This window comes from Rhynchophorus ferrugineus, unplaced genomic scaffold (assembly GCF_030347505.1).
Source record: "Rhynchophorus ferrugineus isolate W39M unplaced genomic scaffold, kcgeb_rfMv2 rfM3, whole genome shotgun sequence".
Lineage (NCBI taxonomy): Eukaryota > Metazoa > Arthropoda > Insecta > Coleoptera > Curculionidae > Rhynchophorus > Rhynchophorus ferrugineus.
Window position 1 is genome coordinate 60,795,724 of NW_027472582.1, and position 16,367 is coordinate 60,812,090.

Consider the following 16,367-nt stretch of genomic DNA (forward strand, 5'->3'; position numbering starts at 1 on the left):
TATAGTATTACAGCATGATTTATATTAAGGTTTAATGGAAAAACAGGTGGGGATTAATGACTTATCGGGTTCGGCGACGAGAACAAAATAAAATCATCAACGGGTAATCAATTCCGACCATCCGGTGACTATAAATTAGCATCTAGCGCCATCTAAATACTTCCTACGTACGACCGTCTACATCTCCGGCCACTTAAATGGTTCGCCTAAAAACGAATAAAACAAAAATACGCCATCGCTTGCGGGATTGCGTTATATGTTCTGCTTCAATACAAACTAGAAACTAACAGCTCTATTATAGCTCGTCTAGGAAAGCGGTACTAAGAACTACCACCCAGAACCACCATAAAATCAACTCACCTGATCCTGGTCGACGTCGAGATCAAAGGCAGCGTGAAACAAAACAAAGCACAATCAGGCCAAGAAAGTCAGTCTGCGACGGAATACCATCGCCAGCGGTTTGGTTTGTTCGATCAGTTGGTGTTAGCTTGCGGGCCACCATAGATCGCACATGGTGTATCGACGTTTTGTTGTGAACTATTGTTTTTTGCGCCTTAGCATTTCAAGGTAAGTGTACTAATTGTTACAATATCGGTCATAAAAGGATATTGTTTTATTTAGTTCTTGCCACTTAAATTAAATTTTATGTTGTGTTACATTAGGATTTTTTAAGAATCGAACATTTAGTTCTGCAAATCTACTAAAATTAACTGTAAGTAGAACTAAACACACTATCTAGTATGAATTAATTATTAATGTATGAATTAATTATTAATGTATGAATTAGATTCTTAAGAGTTACCAGAAATGTACATGTTTTGTTATTTTAGTAAAAGAGGTAATTTCTCTTTTTGTTCACTCATGTATAAATAAATTGTGTAATATTACATACGTATTATAGTTTCATTTGAAAACTAAATTTTATTATTGCTAGTTTTGCTAGTCTGAAATATATTGGAACGCATATATTGAATTTATTAACTAATTTAAATAAATAGATCTAAAATTTTGAAATGTGTACCCTTTAAAAGTAGAAACTTTTAATTTACTTTGCTACTATTTATTGTATATGCGGAAACAAGTAGCGGTATATTGAAATGAAAGCACAAACAATGCTGCCGGATCAATCCTATTTTAATATAAACGAAACCCTTGTGCGTAGACACTTCACTCATTATATCTTCTAGTCTGACATAAACATACCGTATTTTAACAAAAAGGGCCATATCAATCGCGCGATATAACGCTTCCTTCCTAAAGAAACATCCAAAGGGATGGACGTGGTGGTTGTCCTGTTTGGAGAGCTGATAGTTGCAGTAAAATTATTTGTTAGTTTTGATTGTACCTTCATCCGCCGGTTTATCTTTGATGTTTTTTTGAATAGCACAAAATTTGCATGGTGTATCTATTGGTTTTCCGAATTCTGATGTCTTTAAACTATTATAGTCTATGTGTGAGAGACTCAATTACTTTAATTCGCCATTGGTGATTCTACACATGGAATGCCAGTAGACTATATTAGTTCTCATGAACTCCAGTCCGTCTTTCCTGACCTTACACCCTGAACGGTGATGCTTGTTCCACCGAATTCACGAACTAGAGGTATTTTTCAAACTATGAATGTTTCCTAATTATAATAGTTTATAACAGGGGACTTTAAGAGCCTTCAATCCACCCCTTATGACTTTTTTGACCCGCTTCTTCGCGTTACTTGCGGCCAAACTTCACTTAATATATAAAAGGATACAAGTTTTTTGATTATTACATATCTTGATTTTTAACATGGGCTCAGAGATAAACACGTAGACTTTCTATTGAGCATCGAATTTTAAATAGTTAAAGCGCACTGGAAATGGAAATGGAATGACTAAATATTGCCTAACAATCTCTATAAATAACTATAAACATGCCCTGGGCCCTATTCGCTTTAATTTTTAATTTGTTTTACAACAACATATATCAATAACATATTATATAAAAAAAACAATTATATTTATTCAATATATTATGTAGTAGAATCTTTTAAAAGTTACAACTGTGTATAGTATATACACAGTGTAAAGTGCTATGCCTTGCACCTGCAGATGAAACTGCATTGAAAACAAAATTTTCTTATTAAGAAAATTGAAATATCTTCTGCATTTCTTGGAAACTTAACAATTATAGAGAGGATCAGAGTTTTCTCTTTGGAAGGTGGTTAAGAACAGAGGACTTTGAAAGCCTTCAATACCTTACTTTTGTGACTCACTTAACTTAATATATAAAGAAATAAAACTCTTTTTGGGGAATTAAAAGAAATAAATTGGCGACTTATTAAATTAAGAGAAAAACGATACTGCCAGCTCAATCCAATTCTAATGTAAACGAAACTCTTATATTTTTGAAGCTCATGTATCACGCCTCCAATCTAACAGAAAAATACTGTTTAAAACTGTTCAATATGCAGGGTCGTATAAGTCACGAGATATAACATATGACCTGCACCTTATTTAGAGTGCACCAAATGCCTTTATTTACTTTTTATAGTTAAAGATTTTAATTAAAATTATTTTTTTCAATAAGTCCTAACCAAATATTTAGTTTGTATAAATATTGCTAAAAAAATCAGACAATACGTTGCTATATGAATAATATTGTTATAAATAACGCACGTTATTTCCATCTGAAAATATATTACAAATAATCATGTATTATTTTTACTGAAAAAAAAACATAAAATATATAAACATGATTATATTAAAAAGATAGTTTTGCTGATAAAATATGGTAAATTCAGCTTTGCATATATATTTTATACAAGTCGCTGCAGAATGACCCTGATTCGAAACACGTAACGCATAAAAAACTTAAAGGATGGTTAAAAATTAACCTTCATTAGAGATAGCATGCCAATCATAAAATAAAACAATCTTTAAGTTGGGCACGTGAATGTTAGCTGAACGATGGCGAATAAAGTAATAAAACATCAATAAATAATGCATAATTTATATTTGTTGAAAATGTCGAAAAACCCGAACATTTATTAGCGGCAAAACGTTGAAGTCTCGGTTGGTTTTTAGAAGCGCATTCTGATTAAATAAAAATATAGTCCTTTCTAAAAACCGAAAAAAAATGGAATTAATTGAATGTGTCTTGGTCCAATAAATTGGTAAATAAATTCGCGTATTGTTCTTTTTTTAAAAATATGAATCGATTACCGCTGTGAATGGTTTCGTTTTTCGTTATTTATGTTGTTACTATAATTTAATTCTCAGTATTTTTAACTTTTGGTCAACAATATTATTGATTCTTGTAATCAGGTTTATAGAAATTTTGGTAATATGATTTGCTATACTTCCTCCGTTTTATTTTTATATAATATTCTATGTAAAAATTCTTTATTTTTTTAAAAATTCATTAACGTATAATGAGTTATAGTGATATACTAAGGGCGGAATTAATGTATAGCGTTTTTCAAAGACAAGCTAGTACATTGCAAATAAGAAAACTGCTCAATGTTCCCAAGATTCGTACAAGAGCCATTTCTTTTTCTAGTTTTTCATACTCAAAACATTTAAGCATTTTTCTGCTGTAGATTAAAATCAACACCCAATTATTTAATTTCGATTTGCAATTATAAGAATATTTAGTGGCATTATTTACAGTATGTTTGACGCTTACTTAAAAATACAGCATAAACATACACTGCCCATTATAGTAATACACAGACTTCTTTTAATTTTAAAGACAACGCCTGATACCTGTTATAAAAAAACTTTTTAGTAATTTTTGTTTGACAGTAGGTGTGAAGAAATTTCCTTGACATTATTAAGACAGGATAAAAATCCATTAATCACATTACTTAATTGAATCAAATTTCAGAACATTTTGTAATACAATGTTGTATAAAAACCTACTAGAAAAGATTTGAACTCCAGGACTGGATTATTAATGGCATAACGCTGGACTAGAATCTAGGAAAAAGTTGTTTTGACTAATAGAGTTCGACAATAACTTCTTATCCTATTACTTAAAACTGTTTTATATAAAATTTTGGTATATATATATAGAGTTATTTCGCCTAGAGTTCAGTTTATATTCAAAATCACGGACCTTGGCCATCAACTATCATCAACTAATAAAACCACTGGCTATTAATTTTTGGCAATATGTGAAGTCTATCGACTAGCCAGTAACCACATACGTATATTACTATAATTTGCTGTATATTTGAATTAGAATACACGTAACATACGTTAGAGATCAGAAACAGAACAGTAAATGTTCATGAAAAATTAACCTTCCTTTGAGAATATATGCAAAAAACAATCTACTATTTTATATGTGAATGTCATATGAATGCTACGAGTTCAATATCAAGAATCACTATCTCAGGAAGGAACAACATATTCTAAGTAGGAAAAAATCAAAAATAAAGAAAATAGCTACTATATATATATATATATATACATATATATATATATATATATATATAGTATATATATAGTATATATGTATAGTATAACACTATTATTGTCAGATTTCAAGCCTTGTGAGCGATTATCACTTTTTCAGTGTAATATTGACTAGTCAAAAGCAAATATGTTTTGTTGATACAAACATTTTATGTAGGTTTATGTTACAATTGACAGATCACTGTATGCAGTAAAAACTTGGTCATATCACAAGGGATGTAAAATTGTGTTTGGAGATTCGGTTTATACAGTAGAAAATCGGGTAAATTAATGGAATAATATCTTCGATACTGTTCTTCTGGTATAGTTTTGATTTATTTCCAGAGAATACAAAATATTTGTAGAAAATTATGGAAAATATTTTGTATGAAATAATGCTCATAGCTTAAGTAATGTATATGCTCTGTACTTTCTGGATTTTTGTTGTTTTTCTAAGATTTTATGTTTCAACGGACTTACCAGCTTTTCTTTTACTTTATTATTTTTGATTTATGAATGATTCATTTATATTAAAAAATAATAATGTATTTCAAATTTGTAATTTTAATACTTTTTATCAAATCTCTTATTCAGTGAATATTTTGAAATATAATTAGGTAAAATATTACATTATTTCAAAATTAGCTATTGGCTGAATTATCAGATAAAGGTCGTTTGTTATAATATAAATAATAGACAATAATTTCAATACAATTAATGGGTATGAACGCCATTGTACCATTTTGATTCCAACGTATTTTGTTTGTTCATATTTTATATTACGAAAAATTTATAAATATAATATTTTTAGGTAATTTTGTTGCATATATTCTCCCATGGCCTTATTTAAACAACTTTTATACTATACCTACTAATATATTACTATCTATACTTATATATTACTATATATTATTTATTAAACGAATTGCATTAATATATATTCTGGGTAGTATATTTTTATAATGCTATAATTAATTTGTTAATTTTGTTTGATTCATTTTCTAAATACATCTATATATTTTTACTAGCATTGTTTTATATTTCCTTTTTTAATAATAAAGGTTTAAAATATATTCAGGTTTTTTATAAACTCCTCTTATTTTACAAATATTTCTTAGTTATCAAAAAAAGTGTCTCTTGTCGTATTGAAATAGTGATACTTTAGTATTGTATTAATGTGATTACATCTCGTTTGTATATTACACAGTTGTTTAGAGTTATGATAGTATGGCATGACTGTAAGAGTTTGTAGAAACAATATGCTATTCAGTCCTCAATTGTTATTCAGTTTAATAGTTTCGGGATAGCTTCTTTTGATCCAATATATTGAAATTTAATCATATTTAATCAGAAAATTTCGCAAAGATACTACTCAACTTTTCTAACTGTGAGTATCTTTAACTAAGTATTAAATGCTTTCAAAAAAAATGCTGGGAAACTTAGCTGGAATATAATTAATATTTTAATGTTTAGGTTCTATTAGTGTCCATAATAACAAATAGGTTATAATAGATCATTTTATTTAAAGTAGACTGTAGACTAGCATTAGAAGTTATTTACCTTTACGTATCACATCTAATACTTTGTTAATTAATGTTTTATTAAAAGTATGAAGATTTATAAACGTTTTAAAGTATAATATTGAATAAAATAAAACCAGTTATCTTTAAAAATGTAAAAATAAATTATTAATAGCACAATGCCCTAGTCATTTCTAGATTCCAAGAAAAACATTCTTTAGGAGGAACAATCTATTATTCCGTTAAAACTGTCGAAAATGGAAATGTTTTATCATATCTGAATGAATTGTGCTCCACTAAGTGTTTTTTAATAGAAATTAATGACAGATATATTTGTTCTAGTTACAATATCTATAGTTCTCGCCTACTTTATCACCTGTTATTACTGTACTACTATTCATTCACTTCCAGAAGGTAATGCATTTACAATTAGTATTCTTCTAATGTTCTATATGTTTTCCATTTCTATTCGGTGATTTTCTACTTTCTTAGGTCATAGTTAAAATAGTTTTAAAATGCAACGATATGTATTAAAAAATCTAACCACATATAATGACGTATATGATCTTGACACTGATAATATTACATTATTAATGGAAAAAAACCGTATTATTATTAATAACAGCAACCTCTAAGTTGCACACAACATTGGTATATACTTTTTCAGACAGACATTGAGATAAAGATCTTATTTTTAATATGTATGTGAGGGACATTTACTGCATCGTTCTTAATACGACAACTTCAATATAGACTATGATATTGCAAAATAAGTCGGCGCAATACCATATAAGAATATCAACAGTCATCATATACAGTATTTATTATTTCATTCATGCTTTTATTATGCAAAAAAATGTAGCAATACGATATCTTCTTGTATCATTTATATCAATGGTTGTCAGATTATTGTTGTGACCTATTATAGCTGAATTGATGTTCTCTTAAATGAGTCAGATTATAATGAGTTTCAACAACAATTGCGCTATATCAGATACGAAATCGTACAGAGTGAAATTTCGATCAATGGCTTTAAGCCTTGCTATATCAATGCAATCGTATTTATTTCACTCGCCGTGTTTTATACATAATAAAAGTCTACACGAGGCTTATATTTATATACAATGGTGTTGCTCATTCAGGGCACGTATTCTTTATTGTAACTTCCTGAAAATTACGATTTTGACTTGTTTCCATTTGGTTTACATAGATCTACATTTCCGAGAATATTATTTGGAAATTTTGTGGTTTAAGGTTACGTCGTTGTTTTTTTTCCTTCAAGTCAAGTGAGTATTGTAAAAATTTTCCTGCTTTTATTTTGTTAAGTAATTAAAATTAACGTAATGTACAAGTTTTTAGTTAATATTAAGTGGTTCTATTTTAGTATAGTTTTCAATGGATTTACACTCAGTTGTTTTTAAGAACGTCCGCTAATTGAACGGTATTAATATTGGGGTCTTTTTAAAAAGAATATCTGTATTAGTTTGTTCAACCTACTTTTAGTTTCTTGTTAACATTACTGTTTGGAATGTACAATGAGTTGTAAATAATACATTTTAATATCCTCTTTCTAGAATTTGTATCATTAGCACATTGCTTTCATTAGTGCGATTGTTCAATAGTACTCCAAAACATACTTATAATAGGTCAATTCAATTTTTATTTTCCTATACGTAGTACCTATAAAGGAGTAAGATTTCTAAATGAATTGGTTACCATTTAGTTTTCTTTAATTTTCATTTAAATATGTTAAAAAAGAACTATACTATCAATTAAATATAATTTTGAAATTATATATGCTTGTAATTAACATCTGAGAATTTCTTAAATTAAATATAAAGATGAATTTTTGAAATTTTGTGAAATTCCATAATAACATATTATTGTAATTTCTGTACTGAATATTGCTTCCTTGTGGTATGGTATGCCAGATAATGTTGCTATAAGCCTTGCGGCTCACAGATCTCTTTGATGTTATTCTGGAGTTTATGGATCGGGAGGTTTCCACTCAAAACAGGCTTACGGAGTGATTAAGATCTCGAATTTATTGAACTGAGTGTTGTGGCTAGTATTCATGTAGTATTCAAACATAGTTGAAGACGGTATATTTCACATATCGTTGAGGACCCGACATCCTCTTGTATTTTAAAATATGAATTTTTGATGTTGTCTTCTTTTAGTAGCCTTCCATACGATCTCTTCTTATTTGAATAAAGGGAAGGACTGTTAGAGAAACGTTTTCGGTCCTATTGTCGGTTTTGTTTTCGATGGTAGGCGTTTAAAGGTATTTACTGCTCATTAGAAGGATTTTTAAAAAAATGTATATCCTTCAAGCTGTATCTCTTTTGAGGAAAGACATGTTTGAGGTGATTAGGTTCACTCCCTTTGTTCCGTTACTGTAATGCTTTCTTGCGTTTTTTTAATTTATCAATGGTGTATGAAAAAGTAGGATGAATATAGACTAAACGCTCTTCACCAGGCATTTGCTTAAGGAGGATAAGTTTATTAGGATAATTTTGTATCAAGAAACGTAGCAGAGTACCCACCCTAAAGATATAATATATAAATGTCGTACTTAATTTGCAGATATATCTTGCTTAATAGTAGCACTGTTTATAGAACTAAATGTTTCAATTTTTAATATTATTCAGATGTTATAATGCACTTTAATGGAATGCGAAAATGTGAAAAAAATATAATTAGAATACCACAAATCAATTCGAGATTATATGTTAGTTGCTGCTGATTATGATGTTATAAAAAGGTGTTAAATTATAATAATTTACTAATAAAAATGTATTATATAATAGTACTTGTAATTGTTATTAAAATACAAAAAATGCAACTATTTATTATACATTTTGTACATATTACTGAATGCACAAAACAACAAGAAGTGACGTCGAAATAATTGCAACTTTCAGTACGTTTGTGCTATTAACCGGCTTCGGCTTAAAAGGATTTTCGTATTGACATGCAGCCAGATATGGCAATCAAGGTAGTATTCTGCCTTAAACGTAAATCTGAACCTTTCGCAACGGACTTATGTCTTATTCGATTGTTCCGTTGTACAAGTATGATTCAGTTCATTATACTTTCAATGTTTAACTATACGTTGTATTAGTGTTGTTCGCTTACCAATGATTGTGAATGATTGCCATTATTGCTAATATTATTATAATGGACGTCCTTGTACTTGCTTAGAATTTTGTAATATATTCACGAATTTATGTACATATTAATTTATATGATTAGGTTTATATTAACCTAATATTTTGACCAGATCTGACTTCGTCAGATATATAAAACTTAGATTATATTTCATGTAATTTATTTCCTATTTGTATACATTTTCTCACGCGTAACATTATAGTATATGGATATTTTAAAATGTTGGCATCTTGGTTAAAAGCACGTTATTTAAATTACAAAAACATAGTTTTAAAAAAATTCAATATTTATCCTAATATTATTTCCTCATTGTATTAACATTGTTTGTTTAATAAACTTCACACGATGAATACTCTTTCATTCATATGAACTCATGCCAACAAAGGAGTATTTTCAATGAAGGCTTACAGCAACCATGCATTCTTGGAAATAATTTGCAATTATTGGTTATATATTCGAAAATTTATATTAATATTATATTAAAAATTGATTAATATTAATTTTGAAGATATAAATAAAGGCTTTTATTTTGATTTGGTTACTAAAAATGAAAATTAGCGTTATATAGTAAGAATTGTGGAAGTCTATTTGGATATGTTGCCTGTTCTACCCATCGTATTGACAAGAAATTATATCTCACAATTTTCATTCGCTTGAATCGATGCTTCGTATGATTGACTTACATTACTGGAAGATATTTGAAGGTGGATAACCAACTATATGCTATTTTTCTAACAAAAAAGATGTTGAATAGTTTTAGAATAAAATATTTGCTATACGATAGAGCAGCGGTCAAGTCGAGGGAACAGACTAATTATCCTAGTCACGTTAGTCTTCGATTAATATTAACTAGTAGATCGGTTGTCTCCGGAAAATCCTTAATTGATACAAAGGAAAGTTTACCATCAAAATAAAACACATGAAACAAATTTTTTAAGAATTAAAATTTACCAGTCATTAAATTTCAGTAAAAGCATTTAAATGTCTAATGTATCTAAAAATTTATATGGAATTTTATAGATTATATCATCATTTCGATATTTTATACAGTCTACTTTTCTGTGAATTTCTGAGTCGATGTTTTTGTGGTCGAGAGATAACTTAAATGAATTTCTGGAACTACAGAAACTATAATTTACTTGAAATTTAATTTATTATCAAATATAGTAGTTTTAGTAGATTCTTATGTTTATTTTTGGGTTCTATGAATTATGGTGTCGCCTTGGTAGCCACAGCAGTGAAAATTGCAGGACAGTCATCCTACTGCTGCGATAGCCATTGTTGTAAAGGTTGAAAGTTATAAAAATAGTTATTAGTTATAAAATAGTTAAATATATTGAAATTACATGTAATATTGAACATTTCTTTTTAAATAATACTGAACTAATTGAAAGTTGTGTTTGTTTCACATTTTTTAAGAATTTAACTAATTATATAATTTTCGAGAATTTCTTAAAATAGTGTTTAATGTTTAAAACGTTTAAAAAATAGACTGCGCTCTCTTTAAGGAAAATTATTTTTTTGGAGAATGCGATTAATACAATTAACTCTGTCATTCTTTTAATTGTGATCCCATAGATGGTAATACCAATCGCTGACAGAAAATCATTAACCGGCATTATGCAAGTAGCTTTATTCCGTTTGTGGTCAGTTTCCAGTTATTTATTGTGATTGTCCAGCGTTTCATTGACAGTTTTAATTATATAAGACACATAGCTTGGTATAACGTTAATACATAGGAGTGCGCACTGTTAAACGGTTCTTCGAATATATTGTTGTTATTCGATCTCCCGAGAAAACGATTATTTTGACGTGAATATTAATTAATATAATTAAAAGTGGGACGCCATTTGTATTCGTTAATTTGCATGTCAGAGTAGGACTATGAATTATTGATGCAAGTGAAGGAAAATATTAATTTTTATCTTAATAGAGTATTGCATACTTTTTTTATCATTTAAACTGAGCTGAACCTATTGTTGAACGAACCACGGTCCTCAATATTAAGTTTAGTGACTGGCGAATGTTCAGACGAGAGTCCGTCATAGAAGATGTTCTAAGATTGTTCTTCATTGACGGATTTTACGTCAGATCACTGACGATATCAATCAAGGTAATTATTTAAACGTTTAGATAAGTAACATTCACAAATGGGAGTTACTATGTATTTTGAGCTCTATAGTAAAAAATTCGAAATTTTTTGATAATATCTGATAATTAGAATTTTCATTGAAAATATCCTCTTCAACATACTTTTTTCAAAGCGTTTTATTTTATTCTGTTTTTTAAGGCAGAATAATTTGATGATTGTAGTTTTCCGCGCTATTGCTGAAAATGTTGGAAACAAAATAAATTTGAGAACGAAAATAAGTTTAGGTGCCCAAATCAGAATAATCTATATTATAGAATCTATACTGATCAAATTGTATTCAAATTATTGAGTAGTCAAATAGTTGTGAGTTGTAAGATGTGTAGCAGCTTCTATGGTCATAAGAAGTCATAACTAAATTTAAAGAAACATTGTTATTTCCTTTATTTAACAAAATACTTCCGACAAGTTATTAGCATTTGGTTTTTCTTTTTGGTGATTCTATGCCCACACAGATACTTATTATGGTAAACAAAATTCCAGATATTTTTATGAAGTGACATAACCCTAAAATTAAAGTAAAGCTGTATTGTTTTTATTTCATTCTTATTTTCTATACTATTCACTTCTACTACGCACTTATCACTATACTATTTATCATTGAAAATCTTGACTAGAAGTGGAATAATTCTTATTATCATATTTTGTCTCACAAATAGTTATTTTAGGTGGGCTGAAACGAAGATACCAAACATGCACGAATCTGACTAGTGTCTTCTATGTATATTCTGTTACAAGGGAGCTGCAACATGTTTAATTTTACACAGCGCCTTTTAAATTTGCACAGACTATTGGAATATTAGCCAATGGGTGGAGATTTTTTCTATAATAGGCTCGGATATTTATATGGTCTGTCTATATAGAAAGACTATTGCTTGTATTTTAGCTTTAAGCCAGTTTACTGTATCATTTAACTGACGCTGCAATCTGGCGCTGTCAGCTGAAGAAATAGTGAGCTGTATCGATAGTGAACAGATTTATCTCATGAATAAATGAATAAAGCTGCAGCTAGAAGAGTTATCTGTGGGGTTTAGGCCATTTACCTTCTTAGTTGCTAGATTTTCATTAATTTCGAACTGCACTCTAAGGAAGACTTGATTAATGCGACCAGATCAAGAGGTATCCCCTCTATAATTGGTTTTAGACTTCTTTCATATTCTTCAAGTTTTAAAACATTGCGAATAGCCATTTCTGAACCTTTTTTTCAATTTTAATTGAATTTAATTTACAATAATATAATGGTGGTAAACCTCTGTCTTATGCGCATAGATCCCTCATCTAATATAACATAATGTTACTTCAAACACCATCATTGTATATCAATCGATTGCTGGAAATATATCTTTTCAAAAGAAAATTTAGAGTATCGCATGATCTCGGGTACTCAGGGTATTCTCAACGCTTGAACCTATTTCGGCTAGAGTTCGCCAGGGTCTTGGGACTATTCCTGTATGTGCTCTGTTCTGCTGATATTTGAACATTTATCATAGCAAAAGATGTATCCCCGTCTAAGGCTATAGAAAAATACAATTAATTGTCATCAAGATTTACAAATGGACTAGAAAATACAGCTTGATAGCTCCAAATCTATTTATGTTAATTTTGCGTTGCGGCAAAATGACAAAACCTAGTTACGTCACTTGACGGATATCCGATTCCTCAAGCAAAATCAGTGAAATACGTTGGAATACATCTTGATAGTAGGTTAAATTACAAACATCATGTTAGACAAAAAGCAGAGCAGATTAGACTTAAACTCAAGAAACTGTACTGGTTAGTCGAAACTTGATCTAATATCAAAGAGATTAGTTGATCATCCAACTATAAAACTATGGGGTGCAAATATGGAGCTGCACTAAAATATCATACCAACTAGTAATCCAACACACCCAAAACAAATTTCTACGATTAATTACCAATGCTTATCGCTACCTAGCCAACGAAGAGCTGCACGAAAACCTCGAAATCAAATGGATATACGAAGTGATCCAAGATTGCGCCTTAAAACAGGAAATAAGGTTGCTAAATCACAGCAACGCGGAAGCAATACAGCCACTGGACAACACGCAGGAAATTAGGAGAATGAAGCGAACCAATCCACACGAACTTGTTTAGTGTATAAGTGTATTCTTAACTTTAGCTTAAGTAGATTAGTTTTATTTTAATTTGGGAAATACTGATGTATTAATCCCGTACTCGCCTTGCTTGTGTATTAATGCTTGTACAACAGAACGGTACTAATAAATTAATTTGTAAATTAAAATTGTACTAAACATTTCTAATATAAAATGTAATTAACAAAAAAAATTGTACCAAGAGTATTTATTTGCACCATAGCCTTCTTTGTAACATTTTTTTTGTGGGATATAACGAGAACTAATATCTTTTATAGCTAAATCTTTATAATGCTAAAATATTAATTATCACTTTTAATTATTTTTCACAATATTTTCTGTAAATAACTTTTGACCGCGAAAATATAGCATTCATAATTAAAACAGTTACAATAATTAATAATTACAAAAGTTGAGACTATTTCTTAGAAAGTCGATCAATTATCCCTTGATGTAATTGATTGACTGTATTTGTCTATCAAAAGTTATAATATTTTCATAAGATTAAAATTAAAATTTTATTTATATTATATATATTTTATTTATATTTTATTTTATTTAATTAACTAAATGTTCATGAGTCTTTAACTTATTCGAAGACAGTGTAAGCATATGATGTTTTCATAGTGTGATCGAGATTTATTATATTAAAAATAGTTTTATTTTTAGGTTTAGCTGATTCTCTTAGGTATACCGGAGATCTATTGATTGATGTATTCAATTAGGCCATACACTTTCAAACATACTTTAATTATGTGCTATTTTTTCATCCGATCTTAATTAAGAATCAATTAGTTAGACTTATTAGTTGATTAAATTATTAAGATCAAAAGTATTAAGCGAAATCATTAATAAAGTGTCCTTAATAAGTGATTTAAAAACAGAAACAAAAAGTACCTCATACATATTTGAGATTATAACATAAAATTATTTATTTTCTCTTTCCATTACAGTGTTTTTACAGTAATGATCAATATTTATTCTGCAGGTAAAATAACATGTGATTTAGATGTATATTTGCCAATGCAATTATCATTATTTCTCCATCTGTTGCTTCAGAATTACCGTCTATATCGAGGGACTTTCTTTAGATCGACAAACAATAAGTGGGTTTTCTCTCATTGTTTGTCGTTGTTCCACATATTCTTCTCGAACGTTATACTTTAACGCCGCGAAGTGGGCTATTGGGGACGCAGTGAGAGTCGAGACAGAATATTTTAAAAATTTACTCAACATTAATTATGGAAACAAAAACGCTGTACAAGACGCATAAAGGAGAACACTAAAGGCGTTTTTGTAGTTTGAACATGTCCGACAGTCAATAAATCATCCGGTTTTTCACTTATTCTTAAACGAAAATCGTTTATTTGCCTCGGTTTTTTTAACTTTAACGAGAATTCTAGCATCCATTTAAAAATCTAAACTTTTTCGGGGTTCTTACAGTTTTCTGTAAGAGCTCGAAAAATCCTATTGTTAAAGGTCATTTTCTATCTATGAATATCTATCTATTTTCTGTCTATAGGTCTAGGCCAAGATCTATTCTTGGGCTATTCGCATCCGCAATACCGTGATATATTCCGAAATGCTCGCTGTGTATTTCATCCAAGAAGTCGGTTTGGTCATAGAAGTCTGAAGTGAGGGATTTTCTCAGCTCTCGCACCTTGGGTGCAAAATAATTGTTCGAAAGAGCTAGATTTTCTCTTTAATTGTAACATATCCTCTAGGGGCACCTTAGAGTGGCAAAAGTTACTGCAGCTTGGGCAATTTGGTTTGTTACTCCAGTTGTTGTTGTTCAAAGTATTGTCTATCGATAGATGCTACTTTTCCTATCTTTGATCTTTTGAAGCTATCCACGAATCCACGACCATTTTTTGATGTATATTTCGTAAAAAGTAGTAACCAGAAGGAGGAAGGTCGGAAGGATATGTCGGGTGGGATGGCACTTCCCATTGTACTTTTTACAAGCTTCTTTTAACCGCTTTTGATTTTACACTTTTGAGCAAAGACAATCATAATTGTAAACAACAATAAATCATAACAATTTAGCTGTAAGAGGACTTTCGCCTCGACTTGACTACTACATATATGAAGCGTGAAGAAAAGAAGAAGTGAAGATAATATTTAACCGCTTTTTTATTCAATTATATTTTTGTTTATTTATTAATTGATTTGTATTTTTTTCTTGTTGTCACACAATACAAAATATTAAATAATACACTACGTTTTCCGTAAGACATCAATATATTCGAATTAATTATTTTATAAAACATGTTTTATTGTATGTTATGTGGTATGTCTTATTAGGGGATATTGAAATATAACCCGGTTTTCTTCGCACAATATGTTGCTAGCGAATGCCTAATAGCATGGTCACATATTTTCCACATTTTTCGCACCATTTTTCCTGGTTTCGACTAAAGAATATGGTTCAAATAATAACAATTTTAACAATTAACAGAGACCAAAGCATGCATGGTAGGGATTTTGGACAATATTAAATCCATAAAAGAACTTAAATGATATGTTGCTTCATTTTATTCTTAATCACTGTTTGTTAATTGGTTTTATATTTATACCAGTGCAAACTAACTAACAAATTAATGTACAGGAGCCTTAAACTTTCCATCCAGGCGACTTTAGCTGCAACTGCCCTACTATATGTGTAATGAGACAATAATCATAATTTTAATCAATATTGCCAACATGGGCATTCGATTTCGATTAATTTTATATATATATATATATATATATATATATATATATATATATATATCTAGAGACCTTCTTTGTATTAATGTTAAAAGTAAATTGCTAAACTAATTGTTTACTCGTTTATTATCAAAGTTACTAATTAAAATAGGAATCAGATTATTTCTCTATAACCATGTTTGATCTGTTTGCATTTGAGCACAAAAGTGAAGGTAATGGAACAGATCTTCGACCCAATTTTATGCTTTAATTCACCGTGATTTATATCAAT

The 16,367-nt window shown here is 29.3% G+C and overlaps 2 protein-coding genes across 6 annotated transcripts in view; one reads left to right on the forward strand and one right to left on the reverse strand.

The window, feature by feature from the left end:
• dysc (whirlin protein dyschronic) overlaps positions 1 to 16,367 on the reverse strand; it is a 346,867-nt gene that overhangs the window by 73,320 nt on the left and 257,180 nt on the right. The window lies entirely within an intron of this gene.
• LOC143192990 (uncharacterized) overlaps positions 426 to 16,367 on the forward strand; it is a 69,211-nt gene continuing 53,269 nt past the window's right edge. For 2 of the 3 annotated variants that reach the window (XM_076398891.1, XM_076398892.1), the window contains exon 1: positions 426 to 567. The gene's annotated coding sequence lies outside the window, so the exon portion shown is untranslated. The remainder of the gene's footprint in view (positions 568 to 16,367) is intronic. The other variant, XM_076398893.1, reaches the window with a different exon arrangement.